A 12,753-nucleotide genomic window follows, 5' to 3' on the forward strand; every position below is an offset into this window, starting at 1 on the left:
TAACGGGTGCCCTTTGGGCGCCAATGGTTAACAATCTATTTTAAGAAAATTTTGATACCACTTTTATAGGAAATGGAAAAAGCTGTCAAAATATTAATTTTTTTTTCTTTTTCCATAAAAACTTTCTTTAAATGGATTATTAACCATTGCCCCCCATTGCCCTAAAGGCATTCATTAGCATTTCACAAAATTAGTATGATGTTATTAGGTGTGATCAATTGTATTAAGTTTTAAGTAAAAACTAATATGGCAATTTCTTGTTAAATAATGTAAAATATGAGTTTTATATCCCATTTTAATTAAATTTGGACTTTTTTTAATATATATTTACCAAACATTTCGTCCTAATAGTAATAATCATCTAAGTTTTGATATGCTAAGGTTTAATGGGTTTGCGCATGTTTAGTATAGTAATCATCTATTCATATAAAAATGAATGGTGACTAAGCAAAGAAATGAAAAAAAATAATTAAAAAATTTATAGTGACACAAATAATGAAGAGATGTTTGACTGGTAAACTCTTAAGGGAACCTCCTTAAAAATCTTTGATCAAGCATGGATACAACTGCTTGCGTATCAAAATATGATATGGATTCCAGTATGCTTATTTTATAGAATTAAGCACAAGAATATTTTGGTTTAGATGACATGTTCTTAATTCTTACAATTCAAATCTTAATTTTATTATATATGGTAGGTTTGCATCATTTTCACTCATTTATTTTAAAAATCAACTTTTGAAATAAAGTTAATGGTTTATTGCACAATAAATCCAACCAGGATACGGAACTATTTCAATCTTTTCTTTCCAATAGGTTATTAGCTTTATTAACATGCATGGTGCTTACTAAAGAGAAACCAAATTGGAAAAGAATTGCAAACCGAGCGAATATATATAATGTAAAGTAGTGGCATATCAAGCTAATATGTACAGAAGAACAACAAAAAGGACATATAAGCACAAAGAATAGTTGCAGGATATACTAAAATAAGTGAATTAATAAGTTATCAACTTTAACGACAAAATAAAAATATAAAAACATACCAAGAGTCTTGTAATTCAATTGACATCTCTTAATGTTTCTAGGAGAGACATTTAGAGTTTAAATCATTCTACCCCGAACTATCAATGTATCAAAAAAGAATAGAAATACATATTGTATTGAATTTAATTGTTTGAGTACAATACACATTTAAGAATTTATCCTTGAGAGGACCAATTAATAAAGGTACTTAGATTTTGTTAAAAATTTGAGTTAAAAATATTATAAATAATACAACCAAGTGATATTATTAGGTGTAATTGTGATATGTAACATTTCTTTTACATAGTCGGTTTCACATGATGAGGTCCACCACATGTAAGATGTGTTACATATAACAGTTCTTTTCTTGGGTAATGTACTAATATTACATATCATGGTTGCACAAAGTAAAAACTTCATGACAATAGATGATATCAATAATGTTGATTTATTTATGAAAAAAATTTCTTCTACGATTCTAGTACATCTTGCAACAAAAGATATTTGGACTTTTTATGATTAACATACGGTAGCAAAACAAGTGAAACATATATGGCTAAAGTCACAGAGTTTAACTAATTTTATAGCACTTATATAGAAATTTCAACACTTTTTATGTTAAGAATGTAAGATGAGTCCCTATCTAAGTATCACATTGAGCATAAGTTCCAGCGCTTTTTCCCCTTAGAGCATCCACAGCAGTGGAGCTAAAAATTTAGCAATTTAGCTCCACCAAAAGTTACTTTATCTATTTTATCTACATACATGCTGCAGCAGTGGATCTATTTTAGCTTTCAACACAATAAAATAATATAAACATCACAATAAAATAATATATCTACCACAATAAAATAATACATCTCACTACAATAAAAATACCACAATAAAAAAGTAATGTGAACGCAAAATAAAAAATTAATTAATTTTTAGCTCTCATGAACAGTGCACATCTATCTATAGATGTGCACTGTAGCAATGAGCTAAAAAAAAATAGATTTAGCTCCACTGCTGCATGCTTCTTTTTGGTGTTTTGGTGGAGCTAAAATAGCTATATAGCTATTTAGCTCCACTGCTGCAAGTGCTCTTAATGTCGGGAAATATAGCAAAATATAATGGAAAGAAAACAATAATGAAGACTCAAACGTGTGAATGTAACACTGTCTTTAAAGATAATATTAATTTACTCCCAATCAAAAAATTTGCTAAAAGGTGGCAAGAAAACTCTCCAGAAAACTTTAAGAAAGAATCTTAGAGAGTCCTATGAATTTCTCTAGGTAGTGTGTAAAAAAAAATGGAAATGAAAATCTATTATAAACAATGAAGAGTTGCCTTTTTCAAAATTCATACTTGAAATGTCACTTGGTTGCTAGTTGCTACGTTCAAGCATTCCTTTTTCTTTTTCTTTCTTTTTTTGAGAAACCAGACAAAATTACTTGAAAGTTGAATTCAAATATCTATATATATTCAGCATTATCAAAAATTTTAATCATTTGATATATTTATTTATTTGTTGTTTTTTTTGTTGGCATCTATCAGTTTGTATTTCACTATTTAGTTTTTGATGCGAGTAAAAATAGAACGAATACATATGCTTAAGTGCTAAGGAATAGATTAGTTTTATGTTCAAAGGATTTGAATAAAAAATCTGGAACAAAAAAGCTATAAATTAGTGAATCCTAATTTGTTTACATCGCGTTGAATGTTATGATTTGGGAATCTATTCATCAAGCCTTTCGCCTATCAAAGAGATGTGAAAGCATTTTGTCATATTAATAATCTTTCTATTATTGTTCATCTTTCTATATATATCTAAATGGTTTTAGGAGAATCAATGGGCACTTTATAGATTAAATATATAACCATCGCACCAAGGGTGTGGTGGTCACTCCACAGGTATAAGTGCTCGTGGGGTGTGGGGGGTAAGGACCGGGATTCAAGTCTCCAGGAGGGAATTTCACACACATATACACTTAAATTAAACCATAGTAAAATTTCTATCTTGTATAAAAAAAAAAAAATTTAATACATTAAAAAAATATACTTTAATATCAGTAGTCATTAGATAAATGATATTTCCATTCTTCCTTAGCATAGGATGGTGGATGAGATTATGGTTAAATCTTCTTGGATGCTAAGTATTCGCTTAATGAAGATCTAGGAGTGGAAAAAAAATCACCTTATAAAATACTAGAAATATTCTATCAACAAAATAAAATAAAATACTAGAAATTATTTCTTCACATAGAAAATCATTGCCTTCTTTTTTTTACATTTTGCTAAAAGAGAACTTATAATATTTCATTTGGTACCAAGAATCTTATAATTTAACTAATAATTCTTTGTTTTTCTCAACAACAAAAAAAAAACCCCAATAATTCTTTGTATTTTGGATAAATTGCAAATTACACCTCTAAAGTTTAAAAATGTTTGAGTTTTACAAACTAAAAGAAGTTTCAGGATTTGAAATTTACTCCTTGCAATTTGAGAGTGTTCGAATTTTACACTCTGATGTTTCAGAATTAAAATTTTATCTCCTAAATTTTAGGAGTATTTGGATTTTACGCTCCTAAAGTTTAAAAGAGTTTAGATTTTACACCTTAAAATTTCAAAATTTTGAAGTTGTAAGATTCAAACACTCCAAACTTTAGGAAGTACGTAAAATCTAAATTCTGAAACAACAAGCTATAAATTTCAAATACTCCCAAACTTTAGGGAGTAATTTCCAAATTTTATGGCTATAATTTACAATTTACCCTTATATTTTTAACACAAATATCTAAAATTTAAATGGGCTCTCGACTATTGTATACATATTTTATTTGCCAATAATTAAAATCAAAGAGGTAGGGTGTCACGTACTATGGTCACGTCTAATTGGTAGACGCTTACTTAGATACCCCTATCCTTTTATTTTTTTTATCTAAAAAAAATTAAAATCAAAAAGAAAAATGCGATTGTGAAAGAGAAAAGAGTAGAAAAACGAGAATGATGTGATTTAACTTATGTCCACGGTGTAATTCTTTAACTATTTATTATTATTATTAAATGATGAAGTGCAAATTACAATAACCCTGATAGGATTTATATACATAGAAACCCTAGAATCTAGAGTTTAGCCCTAGACGAAGGTGCAAAGGGTGAGAGGAAGGAATACAAAACCCTATATGCCTTTAAACGGTGGCCGACACGATTCTAGTTGTCCGATATGTCCGACACAACTTGATGAATTAACAGATTCATTAATTTAAAAACTCCCTAGTGCCTGATTTGCTGCTCTACAGCCCATGGAGTTAATTGTAGTCTAAACAAGCTTTGATTCTCAATCGAGAAGTGGGAGTGGGACCCAAATCCTTTGACTATCCAAAAGACCACTTGATTGGTCGCATTCCAAACCATGCGAGTACACTTGTGTGTGATAAACGTGTCGGGAGCTTCTTCTTTTTTTTGCTGAATATAACGTGGCGGGAGCTTAGTGCATTAAATTTGTGCATTATTAGCCGTTAATCTAGATGGATGGTTTTTAACATCATAGGGCTGTAAAAAAAAGCTCAGAAAACTCTAATTCATCAACATTTTCACAATAAATTTTAAATAACAGTTTGTTATTTTCTGTTGTTGATAGACAAAAATGTGATTTCAATGATCGATTCATATTAAAAACTTATAATAAACTGTTATTTAAAATTCCTTCTCAAAAAAAAAAACTGTTATTTAAAATTTATTATGAATTTGTTGTGAAAATATTACGAGTATAGTGCTTTTTCAAAAGCAATTAGAGCGGTGGACCATTCTAGTTGTTTAGTGCAAAGATTGGTGAACAATTTCATGTGTGGGTTGGGCAATTGCCGTTGAGGCACAATGGGAATTTGGAAGATGCCAAAAGCAGAGGCTACAAAGAATTTAAGAAGACCCTAGTGTATGATTTCCATGTCGTATGTTAATCGATGATGATAAAGCAAAAACTATTCTAATTGATTGAACTGTAGCAATAATACAGGAACATCTGTCTGTTTGTTATTGCACTGAGGCTCACATCCAAATTTTCAACCGATGCGTGTCATTAATAAAAGTGAAAGCCGAGGGGTTTTTTTTTTTTTTTTTTTTGAAGTACTTTGCACAGTAATTACTTGTGAAATTTGACTCAATTTGAACTTATGATGGACTGATAAACATGTGCATCAGTGCATGATGTATGCTTGTAAGAATTCATATCAAATCCACATAAGAAAAAGGTATTCTAACCATAAGTAGGTGAGATTTTTGGAGGAATTGTAACAAGGACTTCAACAAAGACCAAAGAATTGTGGTTTCTTGCAAATTGACAAGTCTTCTGCTTAAAAAGAGAAATCTTAGTTCAGTCTTGACCAATCTGATGTTTGTATAAGGAAGTTCTGATGGCTAAGTTAATAAATTGGTGGACAGAGAAAGAAATGAGAATGGCAAAGTAATAGTAAAGAGGTTGATTACCTTTATTTAGTGGAACCAAAGGGTATTTATAGTGTGTGGATTTTTTTTTTTTTTTTTTTTTTGGGTTTTTGTGAGATATTAACCTAAAACTAGCTATCAATTAATTGCCCCTTTATGTCGATTAAGGGGATTTGTGTTAAGGTAGTTATCTCAATCACCCTAAAACTAAGCAATCAGTCTATCAATTGGTTATCTTTTCAAGTCAGTTGAAAGGATGTATGTCAAGTAGTTGATCGATTAAGGTGAAGTATATCAAAGAATTAGCAAAATCACCCTAAAAGTAAGTGTTGGATGTCCCTTCATGTTGGCTAAAAGTACATGTGCCAAGGAAGCAACTCCGACCACCCTAAAACTAGGGTTGTAACAAGGACTTCAACAAAGACCAAAGAATTGTGGTTTCTTGCAAATTGACAAGGACTTTCAAAAGAGAAATCTTAGTTCAGTCTTGACCAATTGGATGTTTCTATAAGGAAGGTCTAATGGCTAAGTTAATAAATTGGTGGACAGAGAAAGAAATGAGAATGGCAAAGTAACAGTGAAGAGGTTGATTACCTTTATTTAGTGGAACCAAAGGGTATTTATAGTGTGTGGATTTTTTTTTTTTTGGTTTGTGAGAAATTAACCTAAAACTAGCTATCAATTAGTTGTCCCTTTAAGTCGATTAAGGGGATTTGTGTTAAGGTAGTTGTCTCGATCACCCTAAAACTAAGCAATCAGTCTATCGACTGGATATCTTTTCAAGTTGGTTGATAGGATGTATGTCAGGTAATCGATTGAGGTGAAGTATATCAAAGAATTAGCAAAATCACCCTAAAAGTAAGCGTTAGATGTCCCTTCATGTTGGCTAAGGGTACATGTGCCAAGGAAGCAACTCCGACCACCCTAAAACTAGGCAATGTGCCTAACAATTGGTTGGTCTTTTAGATTAACTGAGGGGATGTCTTTCTTAAAATATTTATTTAAAAAAAACAGAGGGGACATGTGTTAGGGTAATGACCCGGAACTAAACTATAGCCCCTTCAGCTAATTGAGTCCTTAGGTTAATTATAAAGACGTGTCATGATAGAGACCCAAACCACCCTAAAACTAAGTAGTAGTCCTCTAAGCAAATTGTCTCCTCAGGTTGACTGAGAAGACGTGTGTTAGGGCAACACCTCCATATGAAAGCAAATGAAATAGGTCCAATAGAATTGAATACAATGATTGGTTATTAGATCACAATAAATATTTATATGAGAGAGGTCAGTGGACATTTCTTTTAAGGATAATTGTATGGGCTACCCGACTAGAGCGAAGGAATCCATTAGCCAATGCCCATGTCATCCCAAGACACGTAATTGTTGCATTCCTCTGTCCTTTCATGTTCGTCCATCATGCTTGACCATTGTCCTTGGAGCTTGGACAGTCTGTATCATTCCAAGCTAAGCACTAAGATCGCTTAGATTTATAAATAGATATATTTTTTTTTAATGTGAAATGGATAGTATTAAGACAAAAGAGGCAAAATAGCATAGGAACCTATCCCATCTACTTCACAAGAGCCCAAGATAGTAAGGGGAATAGATATCCTTGCTCACTCTTTCCTTTCATGAAACCGTGCTAATTGACAACGCTTTTGATTAATGGCCGTTTGGATATAATTTTTTAAAAAATAAAAGGTTAAAATATAATTATATGAAAATGAAACTTTAACAAGTTACTATAAATTAATAAATATACAAAATAATATTAACTACAAAAAAAATGTTGACAAACGGTTCGGATGGAAGAAAAAACCATAACTCTTAGGGATCTATGGAGGTGCCGTAAGGGCATTTTAATTCGAAATTTTTAGTAATAATGTAAAATAGATAAAAATAACTTTTAATTACGAAAAATTTATTTATTTTTTGGCATTTTGGAGGGGTATGCTCTATAGATCTAGGCCTCTTATCTTGTGAAGACAAGGCTATGAGGCTATGTCGTGCTAGACTAGTACCTAATAATAATTCGTTTATAGGTGGTGTACATCAAAGATGGGACTGGTAGGGTAGACCTTTCCTCTTTAGTTACTGCAAATATATAAAGTGTTGTAGCAGGTGATTGGCTGGTTTGTGCTATCAAATATCAGTAATGGTTTGTGCCTTTTATATTAATCAACGAGGAATGCAACACTCAAAATATTACTTAGTTGTCAATACCTTATTCATTCTAGTATGGCTCCACAATTTTTAACAATTTATTTTATTTTATAAGAAAGTAAAAAAAGAAGCTTTTAACAATTTCTCACTTCAGCAACAGTGTTGAAATATGTAATAACCTTAGACTTTTGTTTACTTACTGGTAAATTACACAGCTAATTTTTTTCAAATTTTTATTATATTTAATCTTAAATTTCCTATACTTTCTAACCTAATCACAGAGCATATAAAAATAAAAACCATATGATATGCGATATTATGATAATTGATGAGCTAATTTTTTTTTTTCATTTTAAATATATCTGGATAGGATTTATAGATAATCGTCTCCAAAGGAAAAAAAAAGTTTATCATAATCAGTGTGAGAAAATGCAATTTATATGCATAAAAGAATGTTAGATTTGGGCATGGATCAAAAGTTTCTCAGAATTTATGATCTAATCAAAGGTGATGATTTGATAATTTTTTTTTTCCATATCTTTCACACCAAAACAAATTTTTGTGTGAAACTTTTTGTTTTGTTTTGGAAAGTAAACATATGAAGCATCAACATAAACATAAATTTGATCCTATTTGAATTTGAATGGAGAGATATAGTTAATTGAAGTGGCACAATTCTATTGTCTTTAAGAATTTGCTCAATCTTCGCTAAACACTTATTTGACCAAAAAAAGACAAACAATAAATTGACTTTGAAGGCCCAATGAAACAATCAAATGATTTCTTATATAAAGATAACATTCTTTTACACAAATTGAGAGGAAAGAGGTTGTCGTATCTAGATTATTCGGAGAGCAAACCTTTTCGAGCTTAAATACCTAACCCTCCCATGTTATCCTTGTGAGCTCATTCTAGAGTTGCTCTTAGCGAGTTTCTTATGTGAACCACAAAAGTTGTCAACCATCGCCAGTGAGTTCACATATATGTATCCTTACAAAGAGTTCTTTAAAGTGCTGAATTTCTATAGGAGAATTCCAAGATTTTGGGCAACTGCGTTGGGAGGTGAATGGGTTGTTTTCTATGGTTGTATAGAAGGCATATTTTACAAAGTTTTGATAAGATTGGACTATTCTAACTGTTTGTTTTTGGTAAGTTTCCCTAACAGTTTTTCCTTAAGGAGTTCTACAAAGGGTTTTCACTTGATTTCAAAACATGTGTATGCCTTTAATTCATTATTATTATTGGAGTGTAGCGATATATTACTGTGGTATATTAATTGATGAATTCTTAACTCTAGACTTAAAAAAAAATATAGTGGTCTAAATCGAAGTTTTCATAATTTACATCTTAGGAGAATGTTATTCTTGACAAGGATTGTACAAGCCAAAAATAGCGGTTGACAAAGCTAGCAGAAATTGACACATAAATAATTCTAAAATTTGTATGCACTATGCATAAGATTCTTACAAAATGATGTGAAGCGCTAGAATTTAGGAAGGAAGGTACCAAACAAACAGATTGAGATCCAATTTCAAACTCTTACCGAAACTTCACATATGAGTTTCTTCAATCTTATCAATCTATTTTAAAACAAGTTAATTGAATTACATCACTAACAATTTAAATAACTAAAAAAAAATAATGATAAAACAAAAATATATGAAAATTATAGATATAATTGATCAAAAGTTCACGGAATAGAAAGTCTAGAATATGATGAAAAAAAAAAAAAGTTTTGTTCGTTGTTATTAAAACTGAGTTTGGATTGCACTGAAAATTATCTGTATTTGACGTTTTAAATAATGAGACCCACGGCTATAGTGGGTCTCATGGCAACTATGCATACGGCAGATCAGACAATTTTCGAGGTCCCACACAGTACTATTTATATTTAAAAATTATTTTGCTATGGTGTTTTTAGTAATAAGTTTTCAGTTTTCAACAATAAGCAGTATTCAAACAGATACTAAAGCAAAAACATAACATTTATTTTTCATATTTATTAAATTAAATAAAAGAAAAATTAATGAACTAATGACACGAGTAGAAATGGGATGATCTAAAAGACTTTTTTTTCTTTTTTTACTTCTTCAAAAGTAAACATCAAGGTTCAACGTACGTAATGTAAATTTGTAACTGAATTTACACTTTCAGCTATTTCTAACAAACACGTTTAAAAGCTTCAAAATCCCACATATTTATCGAAGAAAAAATGAAAATTCAAACATTTACGCAAACATTTACGGAATTTATGGGGAAAAAAAAGGTTTATCATATCATCTGAAAGATTCTCAGTTCTCTTCTATGTCATGTGTGTCTGTTGGGTGAAACGGTGTAACGTAAAAGCAATTGTTTCGGTTCTTGTTGATGGCTGATTGATTGATAGATATATCGATCGAAAGTTTTTCGTCATTTTGGACTTGAAGGTGAAACCGACAAAACAAAGCTTACAGTACAACTACATAGTAAGAGCAACGCACTGGCTAATAAAAATGGTGTAAAATATAAAAAAGTTGTTAATTTTATAATATTTTAATTAAAAAAAATTTATATTAGTGTTTGCAAAATTATGTCTATATACAAAAGTAATACGGTAACTATATATATATATATATGCACGGTTAATATAACTTTACAAAATAATATTTTATTAATTTTACATTTTGCTCTTTTTTTCTCTCTCTCTTCTCTATTGGCAAAACCAGCATCTTCTCTCTCTCTTTCGTCATTTTCTTCTTCCTTTGATACACACAAACACATCCACACTCACAGACCTAGCACCGCAAAATCAACCAAAAATCAACCACGAACTAAGGGTGTGCATAGGTCGGGTTTGGTCAGGTTGAGGGAATTTTTTGACCCAACCTACTATAGTGGGTCAAAAAAAAATTCAACACAACCCAACCCAACCCAACCCATCACATAAGTCCAACCCAACCCACATGGGTCGGGTTGAACCCATGAGTTGGACAAATTTTTATTATTATTATTATTATTAAATTGAGTAGAAAAAAATATAAATATAAATATATTAAAAAAACTCAAAGATTAGTATCAATGTAACTCTTTAAAGGCAAACAACACTAATGACTAAACAACAATAGTAATTTACTAGGATTTGTGTGAATTAATTGGCTTTTATATAGGATAGAGAGAGCTGGTTATTTTAAAAAATTTATTAATTATATAATATATTTTAAATATATATATATATATTAAATATATGAGTGGATCAGGTTGGGTTTGGCAAGTTTGAAATTTTATGGCCCAAACCCAACCTGACCCGCTATCAAAAAAAATTTTGTAACCCACCCCAACCCACTAAAGCTTAAAAACCGACCCAACCTAGTGGGTTGGGTCGGGTCAGTTTTGGAGGGTTGATGGGTTGACTGCACACCCCTAACGGACATACCACAAAATCAAACACATCCACACACGAACACACCAACAGAGACAGAGAGCATTTTTTTGAATTTGTGGGTGTGGGTTGGTACTTGGAGGAGAACAGAATGTTTGGGTCGACTGGAACAAATCTTTGTGGATCGATGCATGTGGATTAGCGAGTTTCAATTGTGGTGGATCGTTACTTGCCACCGTGAATGGAGAACAAATCTGTGGGTGTGGGTTGGTACTTGGAGGAGAACAGAATGTTTGGGTCGACTGGAACAAATCTTTGTGGATCGATGCATGTGGATTAGCGAGTTTCAATTGTGGTGGATCGTTACTTGCCACCGTGAATGGAGAGAGAGTTTCAAACCATGAATGGAGAGAGAGAGTTTGAGATAAATAATAAAAAATTGAGGAAAATGATTATTTAAATAAAATAAATAGTAGAATAGACAAATTTATTTGGGTGTTTTGTAAAAATGAAAGTGTAAAATAAAAAAAATAGGATTTTTTTTGCAAAATAGACAAAATTTTGCATTAACTGATGCAGATGCTCTAAAAACCCTTCTTAATTTTTTTAAGGTAAAACTTTTTCTTGGTAAACAAGAATTCTCTCAAAAAAGAAGAAGAAAGAAAGTGAAAACTAAAGTTCTAGGCCGTAGATATAGCAATATATAGTGTTAAATTGTGCTTGGAGATCACAAAGCACGCTCTTCGAGTATTGTTGGACGGTGGAAATATTTGGCAGCGGGAACATATCAGTACAAACTACAGTAATTTTTTTTTTTTTTAATACCAGATGAAATTCATCTTTCTTGTGATAACGTTTTTCTAGTATGACTGGTAAAATTTATAAATGGTGCTTCTTTGGATTATGGGTTCTTTTGATTGCGTCTTGGGTGTTTAAAAGTGCATTTTTTAAAACTTTTAAACTCTGTTTCGCAACAACTTCTTATATCTTTTTTACAAAGGCTTGTTCTAAAATTATAAAAAAAAAAACAGTCCTATATAACATGATTTTTCTGCCTTTTTCCCATTTCAATCAACTTAAACGCATTCTTAGAATAAATAAAATCTATGCAAGCCCAAACACACATTTAATAAGTGATAAATATTTAATTACTGAATGGAAGAAACTATGGACGTACCTGTAAAGCTTGAATGACTCCAAAGAAAATGCTTCTCTTTGAAACTTGCAAGTTGAAACTTTGGGCCCTCCAGTTTAGTTGATGTCGAACCAGAGTCACAAGATACAGTCAGATCATATATCATCTGGGAATTGATATATCAAATTAGAGAAGAGAGTAGGTAGATATGGTAGTCGAGAAGAAAGTGTGTAGTTGTAACAACTTTGGGACATGGCCATTTTAGGCCTTTATTTTGATTCTATTTTGTATATGGATTTGCATCCGAAGAAAGTCAAAGAAATTTTAATGCGAAAGGAAGCGTTTGAAAGGGTCTAGTGAGAAAATTAATGAAGCATGGCCATCTGGTACCTCAGGATTGAATGGGCGGTGCTTTATATATATTTCAACTTTACTGCTAACACAGTTTCTTTTGATACTTTTTCTTATATTAAGGTTGTATCTGAGATTAGCTTAGTAAAACCAGTTTTGTTTTTACTATATAACTTATTTTTTGTTATTATTTATGGGTTTTATTACATATTTAGTACTACTCATGGGTCTTACTATACTATTTCAACTAATTTTTAGTTTTATTTACAGTACTTTTAGCAAAAAAAATTTAGTTT

Source organism: Castanea sativa, chromosome 3 (assembly GCF_040712315.1).
Source record: "Castanea sativa cultivar Marrone di Chiusa Pesio chromosome 3, ASM4071231v1".
Taxonomy (NCBI): Eukaryota; Viridiplantae; Streptophyta; class Magnoliopsida; order Fagales; family Fagaceae; genus Castanea; species Castanea sativa.